This window comes from Hypanus sabinus, unplaced genomic scaffold (genome assembly GCF_030144855.1).
Source record: "Hypanus sabinus isolate sHypSab1 unplaced genomic scaffold, sHypSab1.hap1 scaffold_366, whole genome shotgun sequence".
Classification (NCBI taxonomy): domain Eukaryota; kingdom Metazoa; phylum Chordata; class Chondrichthyes; order Myliobatiformes; family Dasyatidae; genus Hypanus; species Hypanus sabinus.
The window spans coordinates 198,490-213,940 of record NW_026781262.1 but is presented as its reverse complement, the minus strand read 5'-3'; the positions used below and the strand labels follow the sequence as shown (position 1 = coordinate 213,940).

Here is a 15,451-nt window from a genome sequence, read left to right as displayed (position 1 = left end):
GAGCGGGATGAAGTGACTGGCTAAAGGTCTCCCTCCTAAACTGGTGACTCTGCTGTTCGCCCCTTACACGCTGCATGAACCTCCTGCTGCATTTTCCACATTACTTCATATTTACACCAACTACTTTTTTAAAATTATTCCTCTGTATCTTCCTCCTTTCTGCTCCTTTGGTTCAACGATTCATGGGTCTGGCCCCCATACCAGATCGTCATACAGTTTACAACCAGACCGGAAATGTGCAGGTTCTGTTCAAATCAGTTCTATGTTTAGAAACACTAACTTCTATTCGTATTGCCCCCGCCTCACTGGAGAGTAAAAATGTCACATCGCCAAGAGAGAAACTGCAGGATGCGGCCATTCAGCGGATCGAACGATCAACAAGTTGGCCGCTGCGCCCCAATCTCAACCACATGTTTCTGCCCGATCCTCATTTCCTCGATCCCTTCAGTCTCCACACATACCGCCGACCTCTGTTTTATGTGAGGATGATCATGAACCTTTACTGCTTTTACTGGTGGGGATTTACAGACATTCGCCATCCTCGGAGTGGAGACATTACCCCTCATCTCAATTCTGAACAGTCAATTTTTCATTTTTAATTGGTTCAACCGCTGCTGATGTTGTGCATTTCAATGTGTTCTCTTCTTCGTCCTCGGGCCTCTAAATTAAAGGCTTATCGCGCTTTATATTTCTTCACATGATGACCCGACCACTCCAGAGATCAGCCTAGTGAATCTTCATTGCATTCCCTCTCACTGATACTCTCTAACCTCTTTGTTATTCCTCTATGGAAAGAAAACTTTCAAAATTCTTGAGGAACTCGGCAGGTTAGGTACTATCTGCAGAAAAGAGTATGCATTCGACATTTCGGACCGAGCCTCTTCGTCAGGACTGAGATGGAAGAAGGGAGATTCCCAAATTAAAAGGTAGTGGGAGCGCAAAGAGGCCTTCTGGAAGGGGATAAGGGAAGCCAGCTGGGTGGGAAGCTGTTGGAGAAGAAAGAATCGTATTGGAGAGGAGAATGGACAGTAAGAGAAAGTGACGGAGGCGGGGGCCCAATGGGAAGTTATAAGAGGTGAGAAGAAGTAAAAGACCAGAATGTGGAATAGGGAAAGGGGGAGAGGTGAAAATTTTGATCACCGGAAGGAGAAATCAGTATTTCTCTTTTTGGGGTCCTCTACTATATCCGGGGTTCCTGGTGTGGCCTCCTGTATATCAATGAACCCCGATGTAGACTGGAGACCGCTTCACCCGAAAAAAAGGGATCTCACTGTAGACACCCGTTTTACTTCCACTACCCAATAAAATTCCGACATGTCAGTCCCTGGCCTCCTCTACTGTCGTGATAAGGACACACTCAGGTTCGAGGAGCAACACCTTATATTCCTTTGGCTAGCCTTCAAGCCGTCGCCATGAGCAACGATTTCTCGAATATCTGGTAACTGCCCACCCCCTCACTCACCATTCCCCATTATCTACCTACCTGCCCATAACTTCCCTCTGTTGCTCCTCCCCCCTCGTTTTTATTCATGGTTTCTACTCTCTCATATCAGGTTGGCCCTCCCCCAGCCTTTTATCTCTTTCACCAATCGGCTTTACAGATCTTTTTTCTTCACCAATCGCCTGCAAACTTGTACCACTTCCTCCACTCCCCCATCTATTTTTTTTTTTATCCTGCCTTCTCTCCTTCCATTACAGTCCTGAAGAATGGCCTCGGCCTGAAACGTCAACGGTTGACTTTTGCCAAGAGATGCCGCCTGACCTGCTGCGTTTCTCCAACATGTTGTGTGTGCGTTGCTTTCGAAAAAGTTGGTAATCAAACATCCAATTAATCCTTTTTGCCGACACAGCGTCCATATCCTTTCATTTTCCTCACATCAATATGCCTATGTAAATGGCTGTTAAAGGCCACGAATGTATCTACATCTGCCAATACCCGTCAGCACATCCCAGCTATGCACCACTCTCTGTGTAAAAGTACTTGCCGCTCACATCTCACATCTCTTCTAAAATAACCCCCATCTCATCTAAAATTTCAAATCTAGGAAAAGATATTGTCTCTGTACTCTCGTAATCCTACCATCCTTCTGGAAGTCTTACACCGGCCTGCACGGCCCCAGAGAAAAGAACCCAAGTTTGTCCAACCTCTCGTTATAACTCATGCCCCGTTATCCAGACAAAATCCTGGGAAACCATCTGCACCCTATCTTAAGCCTTGACATCCTTCCTAGAATGCGGCGACTAGAAATGTATGAAATAATTCAATTGTGGCCGAATTTGTGTTTTATAAAGCTGCAACAGAATTTCCTGACGTATCAACTCAATGCCTTGACTAATGAAGGCAAGCATTCCAGTTGCGTTCCTACCCACCCAGTCAATCAGTGTGGTGCCTTTCAGGGGACTGTGAACTTGGAATCCAAGATCCCTCTGCTAATGAACATTGTTTAACAGTGTACTATCTCTTTACAGTTGACCTACCCAGCTGCCACGTTGAAAATCGCTACTCAAATCTCACTGAGTTTTCTGTGGTACTATTGAATGTATTGCCAAGTGCACAAGTACGGGAAGGTACAGGGACAGAGAAACACTGACTTGTGGCAGCATCACAGGCAAGTTCATTCAGATAAAACACGAAACACAAATTATACGATTCTCTGTCAGTAACAATATAGAAATACAAGTTTTATGTCATTAACAATGTATAAATATGATATTTATGTCATTAACAATGTATAAATACACATTTGATGTCATGATCAATTTAAAAATACACATTTTGTGTGAATAACAGAATGGGAAATGTACTTGGACCCTCAGACAAATTGTTAACACAGCTTAGGAACTCACTGGGACATTCTGCAGGGCCAAGAAGGCTCTGTTCATAAATTCTCTATAAAAACACAGGCAACAGGAACAGGCCACTCGGTTCCTATAGACCATCCTTTCATTCAACAGGACACCGGGTCGATCCATCCTTGACCTCCAACACCACTGCTGTCTACACTTTTCCCGGACCATTGGACCCACTTACAGGTCGACAATCTGCCGGTGTTTGACCCCAGTGTGGTGAATCCTTCTGCTCGCGAACACCGTGGGTTCAGACATTTCCGTAGACGAGACCCTCCTGTCCCCACCGGGAGAAACATCCTGTCCGCCCCCTCTCACACCACCTTCATCCTTACAATAAAATCCCCCTATCCCTTCTCCCGCCTTCATCTGCCATGATCTCTCCTTCTCCGGGGAGCCAGCAACTGGCCGACGGGCCGAAAGTCTCCTCCTACCTGTCAGCCGTACATCAGACTCCGGTCGCAGGAGACGCATACAACTTCCTTCGGAGGGAAATGGAAAAAATGTTTTACAAAACGGGGTTGGGGTTTTGACGTTTCTTACTGATTTCAGTCGGACAACAACATTAATCACGGTGTTTCAGTATTGAATTCAGTGTTGTGTGACGTAAAGTCCCATTTATCGTGCTCAGCGCTGTCGTGTTGCTGTTGGAGTGGGCAGCATGTGGTTTGTCTCGAGTTTGGTCACAAAACCCCAAATCTTGTGGGGAGCTCTTTCTCGGGATAATCTGGTTTGAGGTGGCTCCGTCATTTTGCGATCTCGTATTTTGATAACCAGAGGTTTCACTAATATGAACGAGAATTGTCAGCGGGCTAGACACATAGCGTATTTGGCAACAGAACAAATATCGTCCCTGCAATCTTTGTCTCCTGGGATACTAAACACTCTGACAATGTAGACCACAGGTACTCTGTCCTCTGAAAGACAGATAATCATTCAGAAAACTGAGGGCTGAGAGGAATTATGTTTGTTAGTCATCGTAGTTCGCTCAGAGTCGATTGGATGGTGTTGATGTGGATATCGGACGTCTCCCAGTGTAAGGACGGACAGCTAAATCGTCCGCGTTGTCGGTCTCCAGCCGCTCGTAGCGCTGTAGTAACCTCCGGCGACGCGCAGGGGCGTTGTGGGAACTTTCGGCAGCGGCAGGCGTAGTGCCGATCCCAGAGCTTGCCGGTTGTTCTCCTGTTCGGGCGGCAGGCCTGATCTGTTTTGTGGAAATCGGAGGCCGGTTGCCCCGCTTGGAGCTTTCAGTCCGACCCCGGTTTGTGGGATAATTTAGTTGTGGTTCTCAAAACTGGGAGGAGGTTTGGGGTGAAGGTCTTTGTATGCGGGGAATGGTTATGGGTGGACGTGTGGGTGTGGAGTGAGTGATGGGAAAGTTGTGGAGCCGTAGGCGTGGTGGTGGCGATGTTATTGGAAGAAAGTTGGATGATTGGAAGTTCCGTGACCCGGGAAGGATGGACACGGGAGAAATTAAGTTGTAAACAAGGGAGGATCTGATCTATTAGATCAGACAACTCGCAAGTCCCTTCAGGAAGCAACAATTCTCTATTCATAATAATTATTGTCCAATGTTGCTGTTAACACTGTGTTTGTTGCAAAGCCCAAGAGTCTGGGATATCTGTCACCGTCATGGGCTGCGAGAGCAGATTGGGAATGGGGAAGGGGTGTCAGTGATGCCTGCATTAGAGAAAGACAGGAGTTTGTACAGCCTCCTGTGAGATATAAATGTCCTTACAGTGGATTCAGTTCTGGTGCCATATGTGGAGTTTGCAAAGGGAAAGGGGAAAAGGAAGGGGCTGAGGAGAGAGAGTTTTTACTGGTCAGCAGTGAAGGAGTACACAGGTTGTCTAATGTATTTTTTGAGTTGTTCTTTGAAGATTTCACAGATTGTGACTGAGGAAGAGACTTGTTGAGGGAGGACACCCGGAGGTGAGCAGGTCAGATACGGTATCAGAAGAGTGACAGAGATGTGATTTCCTGCGTCACGGGTACAGACAGTCGTCTGAAGTGAGGAGTTTGTATGGAGATGCAGCTTCCCTGGAGGTGGAGGAAAGAGGACACACCAACAGGTGGAACCAGCTGCGGGAAGACATGGTTTGTTAGGTCTGACGATGAGCTGAATGTACCATATGTCACAGTGAGAAGGTTATTTTTACTGTAAGGAAGCAAAATCAGTGGAAGAAGACACAGAAATTTCATCAATTGCCAGTTGTTTCGCAGAAGTGACCAATTTGTATTTTACTTTGACAGAAACAGCTATTCACAGTGGTGACAAAGGGGTTCAGTCTGGTTTATTTCAGTTTGGAGAGGGGTGTGGAGTTTTGAAATCAATGCCTTGCGGTGCCACCATCGTTAATTTACCGTGTCCGGAGTGGAGGATCACACAGCACGGAAACAGGTCTTTGGCCGGCCATACCTGTTCTGACCGTCCATTCACTGTCCACACTGGTCCCATTTATCAGCACTTGGTTCACAGCCGACTGTATCTCGGCAGTTTCAGTGCTCATCCACTTCGTAAATGTTGTGAAGGGACCTGCCACCACCACCACCTCGGGCAGTGTGTTCCGGATTTCAGCTACGCTCTGAGTAAAAAGTCTCTTCCTCAGATCCCTCTAAAGCTCTTCATCCTCTGCTTAAATCTATGCCCTCTGAACAGTGACACCTCTGTCCCAGGATCGTGGCTGATCTGGGCATCAGTGAGGCCTTTGAGAAGGTTCACATGGTAAGTTGCTGTGGAAAGTCAGATCACACGGGATCCAGGGAGAGCTGGCTCACTGGATGCACAGTTGTCTTGATGGTAGGAAGCAGAGAGTGATGGTGGGAGGCTGTTTATTGGGCTCGAGGCCCGTGTCTAGTGGTGTTCCCCAGGGTTACACATTGCTGCTTTTCATCTACATCAATAATTTCGTTGAGAATGTAGAGGGTATAATTAGCATCTTTGCAGAAAGTACGTTCAAGCAATTACTTTTATTCAGATAGTAAGTCTAGACAATCCTTGTTTCTATCTTGCAGTTGCTCTCCCATTACCTGCTACAGCTGTGTCCACCCTCCCGCACCTTCCCCACCCGCTTTCCCTCTCCACGCAGTCTTTGTTCTGAACCCCGACAGGTTATAGGTTAAGGATGAGAGGTGACATATTTTAGTGGAACCTGAGGGGTGAGCTTCTTCAGTCAGAGTTTGGCGAGAGTGTGGAACGAGCTGTCATCATATGTGGTAGATGCAGATTTGATTTACAACATTTGTGAAGTTCTGGTGAGTACAGAATGGGAGGCGTACGGAGGACTTTGATGCAGGCAGTTGGAACAAATCATAAAATATCATTTTGGCGTGGACTAGATGGGCCGAAAGGCCTGTTTCTCTGTTTTGTTCTCCGTGACTCTAATAATATTCTGATTTGTAATTTCCACAGTCAGAGCTTTGCTGCTAATTACCGATCCCAGTAATTTACAGAATGGGTGTAGAGGCTGCCCCGTGACTGCTCCTGTGATCACTGGGACGTCCCATCACTGAGCAGATATTGCCTTCTCCAATCTCTTTAACTCAGTCTGTCACTCAACAAGTTCATTGTCTACAGGAAATCACAGAACTCACAGAGAAGGGAACCCCGTCAGAAGATTCCTCGCTCTGCCTCGGCCTGGTGATTGGGAAAAGGTCCCAGTCCCAGGGAGTGATGTGCGAATCCTTTGTGGAAATGAGGCATGGGTTTGCAAGATGGGCACAATGCAAGATGTTCTGAAGCTCTTGGTATGGCAAAACAACACAATGAACTGAAAATCACATTGAAACATTGCAGGCTGAACAACGTCATAGAACATAAACATAGAACATAGACTAACATCTATCTTCAGCCTACAATGTTTTTAGGTCTCTGAAAGTGGCCAAGTAGATCAGTAATCAGATGGCAAACTGAACTAATCTAGTTTGTACAGACAATGTCCGAATCTCTCTGCTTTCCTCTCATTCACATGTCTATTGAAGAGGCTCTTAAATGTCCCCGATGTATCTGCCTCAACCAAATCCCAGGTACTCATTTCAGGCACCAACAAATCTGTGTAAAAGAACTTGCCTTTCACTCAGAGGTTGTCTTCCTCCTTTGAACTTACCCCCTCTCACACTGAATGTATGCCCTCTGGTAATCGACTCTTAAAACCCTCAAAAGAGATACTGCCTGCCTACATCTGTACTTGTCATGATCTTATAAACCTCTATCACATTTCGCCTCAAACTCCACGGCATCAGAGAAAACAACCCAAGTTTGTCCCACCACACGCCCTCTAATCCGGACAATATCCTGTTAACCGCATTTGCACCTTCTTCAACTCCTCGATTCCCTTCCTAGAATGGGGCAACCAGAGTTGAACGGAATACTCCAGATGCAGCCTAACTAGAGTTTTAAAAGATGCAACATAGCTACCTGACTTTTAAACTCAGTACTAATACTTTCATAATTTGCCCTGCCCTAGTTAAATACCCTCGCATAATGCTTATCCACCCCTCCACCATACTTTCCTCCAATCATCACATAATTATGTCTGGTCATGCCCAGCTTTTTAGCCCTGGAGAAAAATTTCTAGCTGTCCATTCAATCTGCTGTATGCCTCTGATCATCGTGTACACCTCTATTAAGTCAGCTCTCCTCCGCTTTTTCTCCAAAAAGACACTCTCTCGCTCAAAATATCATCACAGCACATGCTCTCTAATCCAGGCAGCATCCTGGTAAACCTCCTCTGCACCCTATCGATAGTTTCCACATCATTCCTATACTGAGGCGCTTTATAGGACACAATATTCCAACTGAACACAATTTTCCAAGCGCAGTCTAACCGGGATTTTTAGAGTCACAACGTTACCTTGTGGCTCTTGAACTCAAGCCCCTGACAAGTGAAACCGACAGCCAATCCGCCTTCTTAAACTCTCTATCAACGTGTGAAGAAAGGTTGAGGGATCTATAGGTGTGGACCCTATCATCCCTCTGTTCCACCACACTGCAAGCAATCCTGTCATTAATCCTGTATTCTGCCTTCAAATTCGTCCTTCAAAAGCGATTCACTCCACACTTTTCCAGGTTGAACTCCATCTGCCACTTCTCATCACTGTTCTGCATACTTTCAATGTCCTATTTTAACCTACAACAATCTACTACACTATCCACAACTCTACCAACCTCCATATCATCTTCAAATTTGCTGATTCCACCCTTCCACTTCCTCAAACAGATTACTTATAAAAATCACAAAAAGGCAAGGGATCACAGGACAGATCTTGGCGATTGTAGGGATGACTTACAGTGGACTGAAAAGCTTGAGCATATAGATATTAAGAATCAGAATGTACTGCAGCCTTTGGAAAGCATTAAGTTGGATAAGTCTTCGGGATTGGATGATATGTATCCCAGGCTACGGAAGGAGGCAAATGAGGCTATTTCTGAATCTCTGGCGATGATCTTTGCATCATCAATGGAGACGGGAGTGGTTGTGGAAGATTGGAGGGTTGCGGGTTGCTGTACCTTTATTGAAGAAAATGAGTAGAGATAGCCCAGGAAATTATAGACAAGTGAGTCTTACTTCAGTGGTTGGTAAGTTGATGGAACAGACACTGAGAGGCAGGATTTATGAACATTTGGAGAAGAATAATATGATTAGTAATAGTCAGCTTGGCTTTGTCAGAGGCATGTTGTGCCTTACGAGCCTGATCGAATTTTTTGAGGATGTGACTCTTCAGATTAATGAAGGTCGAGCAGCAGATTTAGTGTATATAGAATTCATGAAGGTATTTGATAGAGTACCTTGTAACTCACGACAACCTGTTTGACCCTTGCGTCCTAAACCTTAAATCATCTTCTTTCTTCTTCTTTTCCAGATGTTGTCAGCCAGGGTTCCTTCACCCTGCCATCCTTTTCCTGCCGATAATACCTCGACATTTCCGTTGTGCATTTCCCAGAGAAAACCCCTTCCCGAATTATGTTCCGAGGTCTGAGCCTAATAGCATTATAATTGCACTATTTTGGAGCTGACAACAGACCGTGGGGAATTAGCAGGGCAGTGTGATTAGTTTGGGGACTGACGTGGAGCTGTGGGAAGATAGCGAAACAACGAAATTAGTTTGGGAACTGACGGACTTTGTGGGCTTGGTGGGGCATAGGACTACTTTGTGTACTGGCATAGGGCAATAGGATTAGTGTGTGTTCCTTGCTTACGAACGGAGACTGCTGGAACAGGATGAATCGCAGTATTTAATTATACTTTACATATGTCTTGGATTTGTGTCATCCCACAAATCGTCACAGATATCTGTCGAGCTAAATTAAAAACATACAGCAATCTACCTCACCCTTCATCGACGAGCTTCTGGAAAAAAAGTCTGCGGAAGGTCCGACAGGCCACCCAGGAGGTTGGGGTTCTTTGGGTCCCTGGAATGGAGTCTAGGCTTCGGTCGGTTTCCCTGTTGAAGAAGAAATATTTTCCGGAGGGGAAAACTGGTAAATCCAGCGTATAGGGTATCACGGCCCAGGACATATCCTTGGGGAGGGTGGAAACTCTCCATCCCCGACTCTCCTTGAGCTGAATTCGATCCGGGTCCAGGGTGCTCTGAGCACTGGCCGCGTTTCCAGAATGGACAGGAGGTTGGCTATGTCTCTGGCTGCGTCTGCCCTGGGACCCTCCGCCTCCCGCCGGCAGCCAGGGAGATCATGCATTCAGAGAAGAGTAGGATTCGGCCGCAGGGAAAGTGATCGCCGTGGTAGAGGGAGTGAGGGCCACGTTGGAAGAGCGAAGGAAGTGTGTCGTGGAGATGGGAAGAAATGCAGTGAAATGATGTGAACATATCTATCAGATCGATTGCGACAATGCGGCAGATGCGCATGCGCTGTTTGATAATGTGCAGCGTACAGATTGGGCCTCTTGCGCGGAGAAACACCGAAACATTGAAACCCTACGGCACAATACAGGCCCTTCGGACAACAATGTTGTGCCGAACATGTCCCTACCTTAGACATTACTAGGCTTTCACACAGCCCTCTATTTCTCCCAGCTCCATGTGCCTGTCCAAAATTCTTTTAAAAGACCCTATCGTATCCGCCTCCACCACCTTTCGCCGGCAGCCCATTCCACGCACTCACCACTCACTGAGTAAAACACTTACCCCTGACATCTCCTCTATACCTACTCCCCAGCACCTTAAACCCGTGTCCTCTTGTGGCAACCATTTCAGCCCGGGAAAAAGCCATGACCAATGCTTCTCATCGTCTTATACACCTCTATCAGGTTACCTCTCATCCTCCGTTGCTCCAAGGAGAAGAGATCAAGTACACTCAAACTATTCTCTTAAAACATTCTCCCCAATCCATGCAACATCCTTGTAAATCTCCTCTGCACGCTTCCTATGGCTTCCACATCTTTCCTGTAGTGAGGCGACCAGAACTGGGCACCGTGCTCCAAATGGGATCTGACCAGGGCCCAATATGAGGCGTTCTCGGGGCGAGCAGGATTCAGTGCCCATCAGTTTCGTCTCGTGCGGGTCCGGGTCGTAGCTCCCACATTGTAAATTGGCCAGTGTATTCCCGTTTCCAACATGACTCAGTAGAAGCGTTTCATCAGACTACTCCGTAACAGGAGACGGCGGATGTGGTCACAAAGAACGTTTGAAGAAAGAGAGATATGGCGGATACGGCGTGGGAAGGAGTGAAAGCATGGAGACGTCGAGGAAGGGGTCATCAGGACGGGAACAGTTGGATGTTTCACAGACGTTGTTAATGGTCAGTAAGAAGAGATGCATATGGAGTTCTGGGTCTTTGCTCTGGATGTCCTGTTGTTTATCTTGCAGTTAATTCGGTGGCAACGAAGACAAATGCAATGCCGGCACACGTGTGAACAGGGCTCGAATGTGTGGAGGCTGACCCATTGGGTGTGGTCAGGGAAAAGGTTTAAAGGTTCTCGATTCGTGAGGGGGCTAACGGTATCTGGAAAATGGAAAGAGATTGAAGTTATCGAACAGACACCCCCAAGAAAGAAAGGCGGCGTGCTGGAAGAAACGCGCTTTTCTCACAAAGTAACGCAAGTTCGGTAGAGTTTAAACTAATTTGCAAGGGGGATGGGACCCGGAGTTACAGAGCGTGAAAGAAGTGCATGGAGCAAAGCCAGATCTAACATACAGAGAGTCTTTGAGAAAAGAGAAGCAGAATAAAGGGTGGAAAGGTCTTAAAGTAGAAGGGCTAAACTTTGTGTACTTCAATGCAAGAAGCATCAGGAACAAAGGTGATGAAGTGAGAGTTTGGATACATAAACGGAATTATGATGTAATGGCCATTAAGGAGACTTGGCTGGCACCAGGGCAGGAATGGATTCTCAATATTCCTGGATTTCAGTGCTTTAAAAGTTATAGAGGGTGGAGGGGAGGATGGGTGGAACTACTGGTCAGGGATACCATTACAGCTACAGAAAGGGTGGGTAATGTAGCAGATCCTCTTTTGAGCCAGTAAGGGTAGAAGTCAGCAACAGGAAGGGAGCAATTATTTACTGCGGTATTCTATAGACCCCCTGGTAGCAGCAGAGATACCGAGGAGCAGATTGGGAGGCAGAGTTTGGAAAGGTGTAAGAATAACAAGGTTGTTATCATGGGTGACTTTAACTTCCCTAATATTGATTGGCACCTGAGTAGTTCCAAGGGTTTAGACGGGGCAGAGTTTGTTAATTGTGTCCATGATTGATTCCTGTCACAGTATGTTGACCGGCCGACTAGGGGGAATGCCATACTAGATCTAGTATTAGGTAACGAACCAGGTCAGGTCACAGATCTGTCAGTGGGTGAGCATCTGGGGAACAGTGATCACCGTTCCCTGACCTTTAGTATTATCATGGAAAAGGATAGAATCAGAGAGGACAGGAAAATATTTAATTAGGGAAGGGTAAATTATGAGGCTATAAGGCCAGAACTTGCAGGTGTGAATTGGGATGATGTTTTTGCAGGGAAATGTACTATTGTCATGTGGTCAATGTTTAAGGATCTCTTGCAGGATGGTAGGGATAAATTTGTCCCGCTGAGGAAGATAAAGAGTGGTAGGGTGAAGGAACCATGGGTGATAAGTCAGGTGGAAAATCTAGTCAGGTGGAAGAAGGCAGTATACACGAGCTTTAGGAAGCAAGGATCAGAAGGGTCTATTGAGGAATATATGGTAACAGGAAAGGACTTATGAAGGGGCTGAGAAGAGCAAAAAGAGTGCAAGAGAAGGTCTTGGCGAGCAGGGTAAATGAACACCCCAAGGCATTCTTCAGTTATGTGAAGAACAAAAGGATGACAGGAGTGAGGGTGGTACCGATTAGAGACAAAAGTGGGAAGATGTGCCTGGAGGCTGTGGAAGTGAGCGAGGTCCTCAATGAATACTTCTATTCGGTATTGTCCAATGAGAGGGAACTTGATGGCAATGAGTACAAGAAGAGTGAGGTCGATGTTCTGGAGCATGTTGATATTAAGAGAGAGGAGGTGCTGGAGTTGTTAAAATACATTAGGACGGATAAGTCCTTGGGGCCTGAAGGGATATTCCGCAGGCTGCCCACGAGGGGAGGGAAGAGATTGCTGAGCCTCTGGCTAAGATCTTTACGTCCTCGCTGTACACGGGAATAGTCCCAGAGGATTGGAGGGAGGCGAATGTTGTCCCCCTTTTCAAAAAAAATAGTAGGGTTAGTCCGGGTAATTATAGACCAGTGAGCCTTATGTCTGTGGTGGGAAAGCTGTTGGAAAAGATTCTTAGAGATAGGATCTATGGGCATTTAGAGAATCATGGTCCGATCAGGGACAGTCAGCATAGCTTTGTGAAGGGCAGATCGTACCTAACAAGCCGGATAGAGTTCTTTGAGGAGGTGACTGGGCATATAGATGAGGGTAGTGCAGTGGATGTGATCTACATGGATTTTAGTAAGGCATTTGACAAGGTTCCACACGGTAGGCTTATTCAGAAAGTCAGAAGGCATGGGAACCAGGGAAGTTTGGCTAGGTGGGTTCAGAATTGGCTTGCCTGCAGAAGGCAGATTGACGTGGTGGACGGTGTACATCCATATTGGAGGGTTGTAACTAGTGTTGTCCAACAAGGATCTGTTCTGGGACCTTTACTTTTCGTGATATTTATTAACGACCTGGATGTGGGGGTAGAAGGGTGAGTTGACAAGTTCAAAGACGACACAAAGGTTGGTGGTGTTGTAGATAGTGTAGAGGATTGTCGAAGATAGCAGACAGAGATTGATAGGACGCAGAAGTGTGCTGAGAAGTGGCAGATGGAGTTCAACCCGGAGAAGTGTGAGGTGGTACACAATGGAAGGACAAACCCCAAGGCAGAGTACAAATAAACGGCAGGATACTTGGTAGTGTGGAGGAGCAGAGGGATCTAGGGGTACATGTCTACAGATCCCAGAAAGTTGCCTCACAGTTAGATAGGGTGGTTAAGAAAGCTTATGCGCTGTTAGCCTTCATAACTGGAGGAATAGAGTTAAAGTGTCGCGAGGTAATGATGCAGATCTATAAAACTCTAGTTCGGCCACACTTGGAGTACTGTGTCCAGTTCTGGTCGCCTCACTATAGGAAGGATGTTAAAGCTTTGGAAAGGGTACAGAGGAGATTTACCAGGATGCTCCCTGGTTTAGAGAGTATGGATCATGATCAGAGATTAAGGGAGCTAGGGCTTTACTCTTTGGAGAGAAGGAGGATGAGAGGAGACATGATAGAGGTGTACACGATATGAAGAGGAATAGGTAGAGTGGAGAGCCAGCGGCTCTCCCCAGGGCACCACTGCTCAGTACAAGAGGACATGGCTTTAAGGTAAGGGGAGGGAAGTTCAAGGGGAATATTACAGGAAGGTTTTTCACTCAGAGAGTGTTTAGTGCGCGGAATGTACTGCCTGAGTCAGTGATGGAGGCAGACACACTAGAGAACTTTAAGAGACTACAAGACATGTATATAGAGGAATTTTAAGGTGGGGGTTTATGTGGGAAAACGGGTTAGAGAGACGGCACGACCTTGTGGGCCGAAGGGCTTGTAATGTGCCGTACTATTTTGTGTTCTATGTCTCCTTTAGAAATAGACTTTCTGCAGATGATAATCGGAGCTTCTGCAGACACTCCCTGTGCAGGTGAACACTTCATGAAATTGATAAAATCTCACTGGATACAGGCAAAATCGGCCGTTGAAGTTAGGATGTCTGTAGACGTAGGCGTTGTCTGCTCAAAGCTGTTGACTGACGAGCCGATCCGATGCTGAATGCAATCAGTAAAATCTCACTGTGGTCTTGGCTACTTACTGCGATCACGGAGCAGTCCCGATCTGATCTCCGGTGCGCTCAGTGTGAATTCCGCCCATCCTCGTTGTGACGGCATTATTTCCGCTCTATTTCCTCACCGTCACCGGGAAGCAACCAGGAAGTCGATCACTTCACTGCTGAGTATTTACACTGTAGGGCGGGATTTGTTACCAATAGACGTGTGGCGGTAACGCCAGCGGGAATATGGTGAAACATACAAACAGAAGCTAGTTTCAGTTTATTGACCGGTGGGAGGTGGAAATACAAACAGACGGTGGTTTGAGTTTAATGACCGGTGGGAGGTGGAAGCCGCCGGCTGCAGTTGCCGAGGAGCCTGTTCCGGATCTGGGTCTCGCTCGGGCTCTCAACCACTCTCGCAGCTGCCTCGTTCTCCGATGCCCGTCAGTTCTGTCGTGTCGAGATGGAAAACAGAAACTGCGACTCCCTCTGAGAAGAACTTAGTTAGGTTTGTTTGTTAATTATTTCAATAATTGACGTTAGCGGATATTTCACTGCGCTGATGAACTGCTCTCTGAACTTGGACTGAGTTACCCCATAAATAAACGAGTTTGTGCAGCAACTTAATATCATCAGCATGTATCCAGTGTGTTGAAATATGTATTCCGAATCACTGTAATTATTCTGATCCAATCCGGCGATGGTGTAATAAAGGAATTCGGCAACTTTTACCGACCACAGGATGATGAAGCTTCCGGAGATGGAGAGAAGTAAGATCACAGACCTCCTTCTGCTCTCCATCTCCGGGTCACTGCGGTTCTCCGCCTTGTTCTGACCCCTCAGCCCTTTACGGACGCGACTAGTCACCAAAATGTGTCTGACTGTCAGAGCGTTGAGCAGTAGTATTAAAACAAACGGGAATAATGGCGCTAGAACGGTAGAAAGCCTGCTGTATCCCACCCAGCCGGGATCGGTATAGTAGCTCGATTTACGAATGCAGTCCCAGGGTATATTGTCAATTACTTTCAGAGGTCGATACATAAAGAAGTAGGGCACATTTTTAAAACAGAAAAAAACGCCGGTTGTTGTCAGAACTACTGCCGCAGTTTTCCCGGTGCAAAATTTTGCTTTCTGATTCTGGCAACAGATGGCGACAAACCGATCAAACGTAAAGGTGACGGTGAACCAGACAGAACAGTCTGTGGCTGCCCTTGCTGGGACAAAGATGGAACTGCATACGGGGGTCATCTCCAGAAAAGAACCGGGGAAGTAATAATAACTGATCCGCCACAATACGACCTGAAAGATAATGGTTAGTAGATCCGCCGTTGCCATGGCCACCAGGTAGCGAGTGGTGCA

General features: G+C 46.6%; 1 long non-coding RNA gene across 1 annotated transcript; it reads right to left on the bottom strand.

The window, feature by feature from the left end:
* Positions 1-3,226: 3,226 nt before the first annotated feature.
* On the bottom strand, positions 3,227-14,337 carry LOC132388612 (uncharacterized). Its single transcript, XR_009510283.1, has 3 exons — positions 14,135-14,337; positions 8,636-8,920; positions 3,227-3,329 (listed from the first exon to the last, which is right to left on the bottom strand). It is a non-coding gene; the product is annotated as an uncharacterized LOC132388612 (long non-coding RNA).
* Between the last annotated feature and the right edge of the window lie 1,114 nt (positions 14,338-15,451).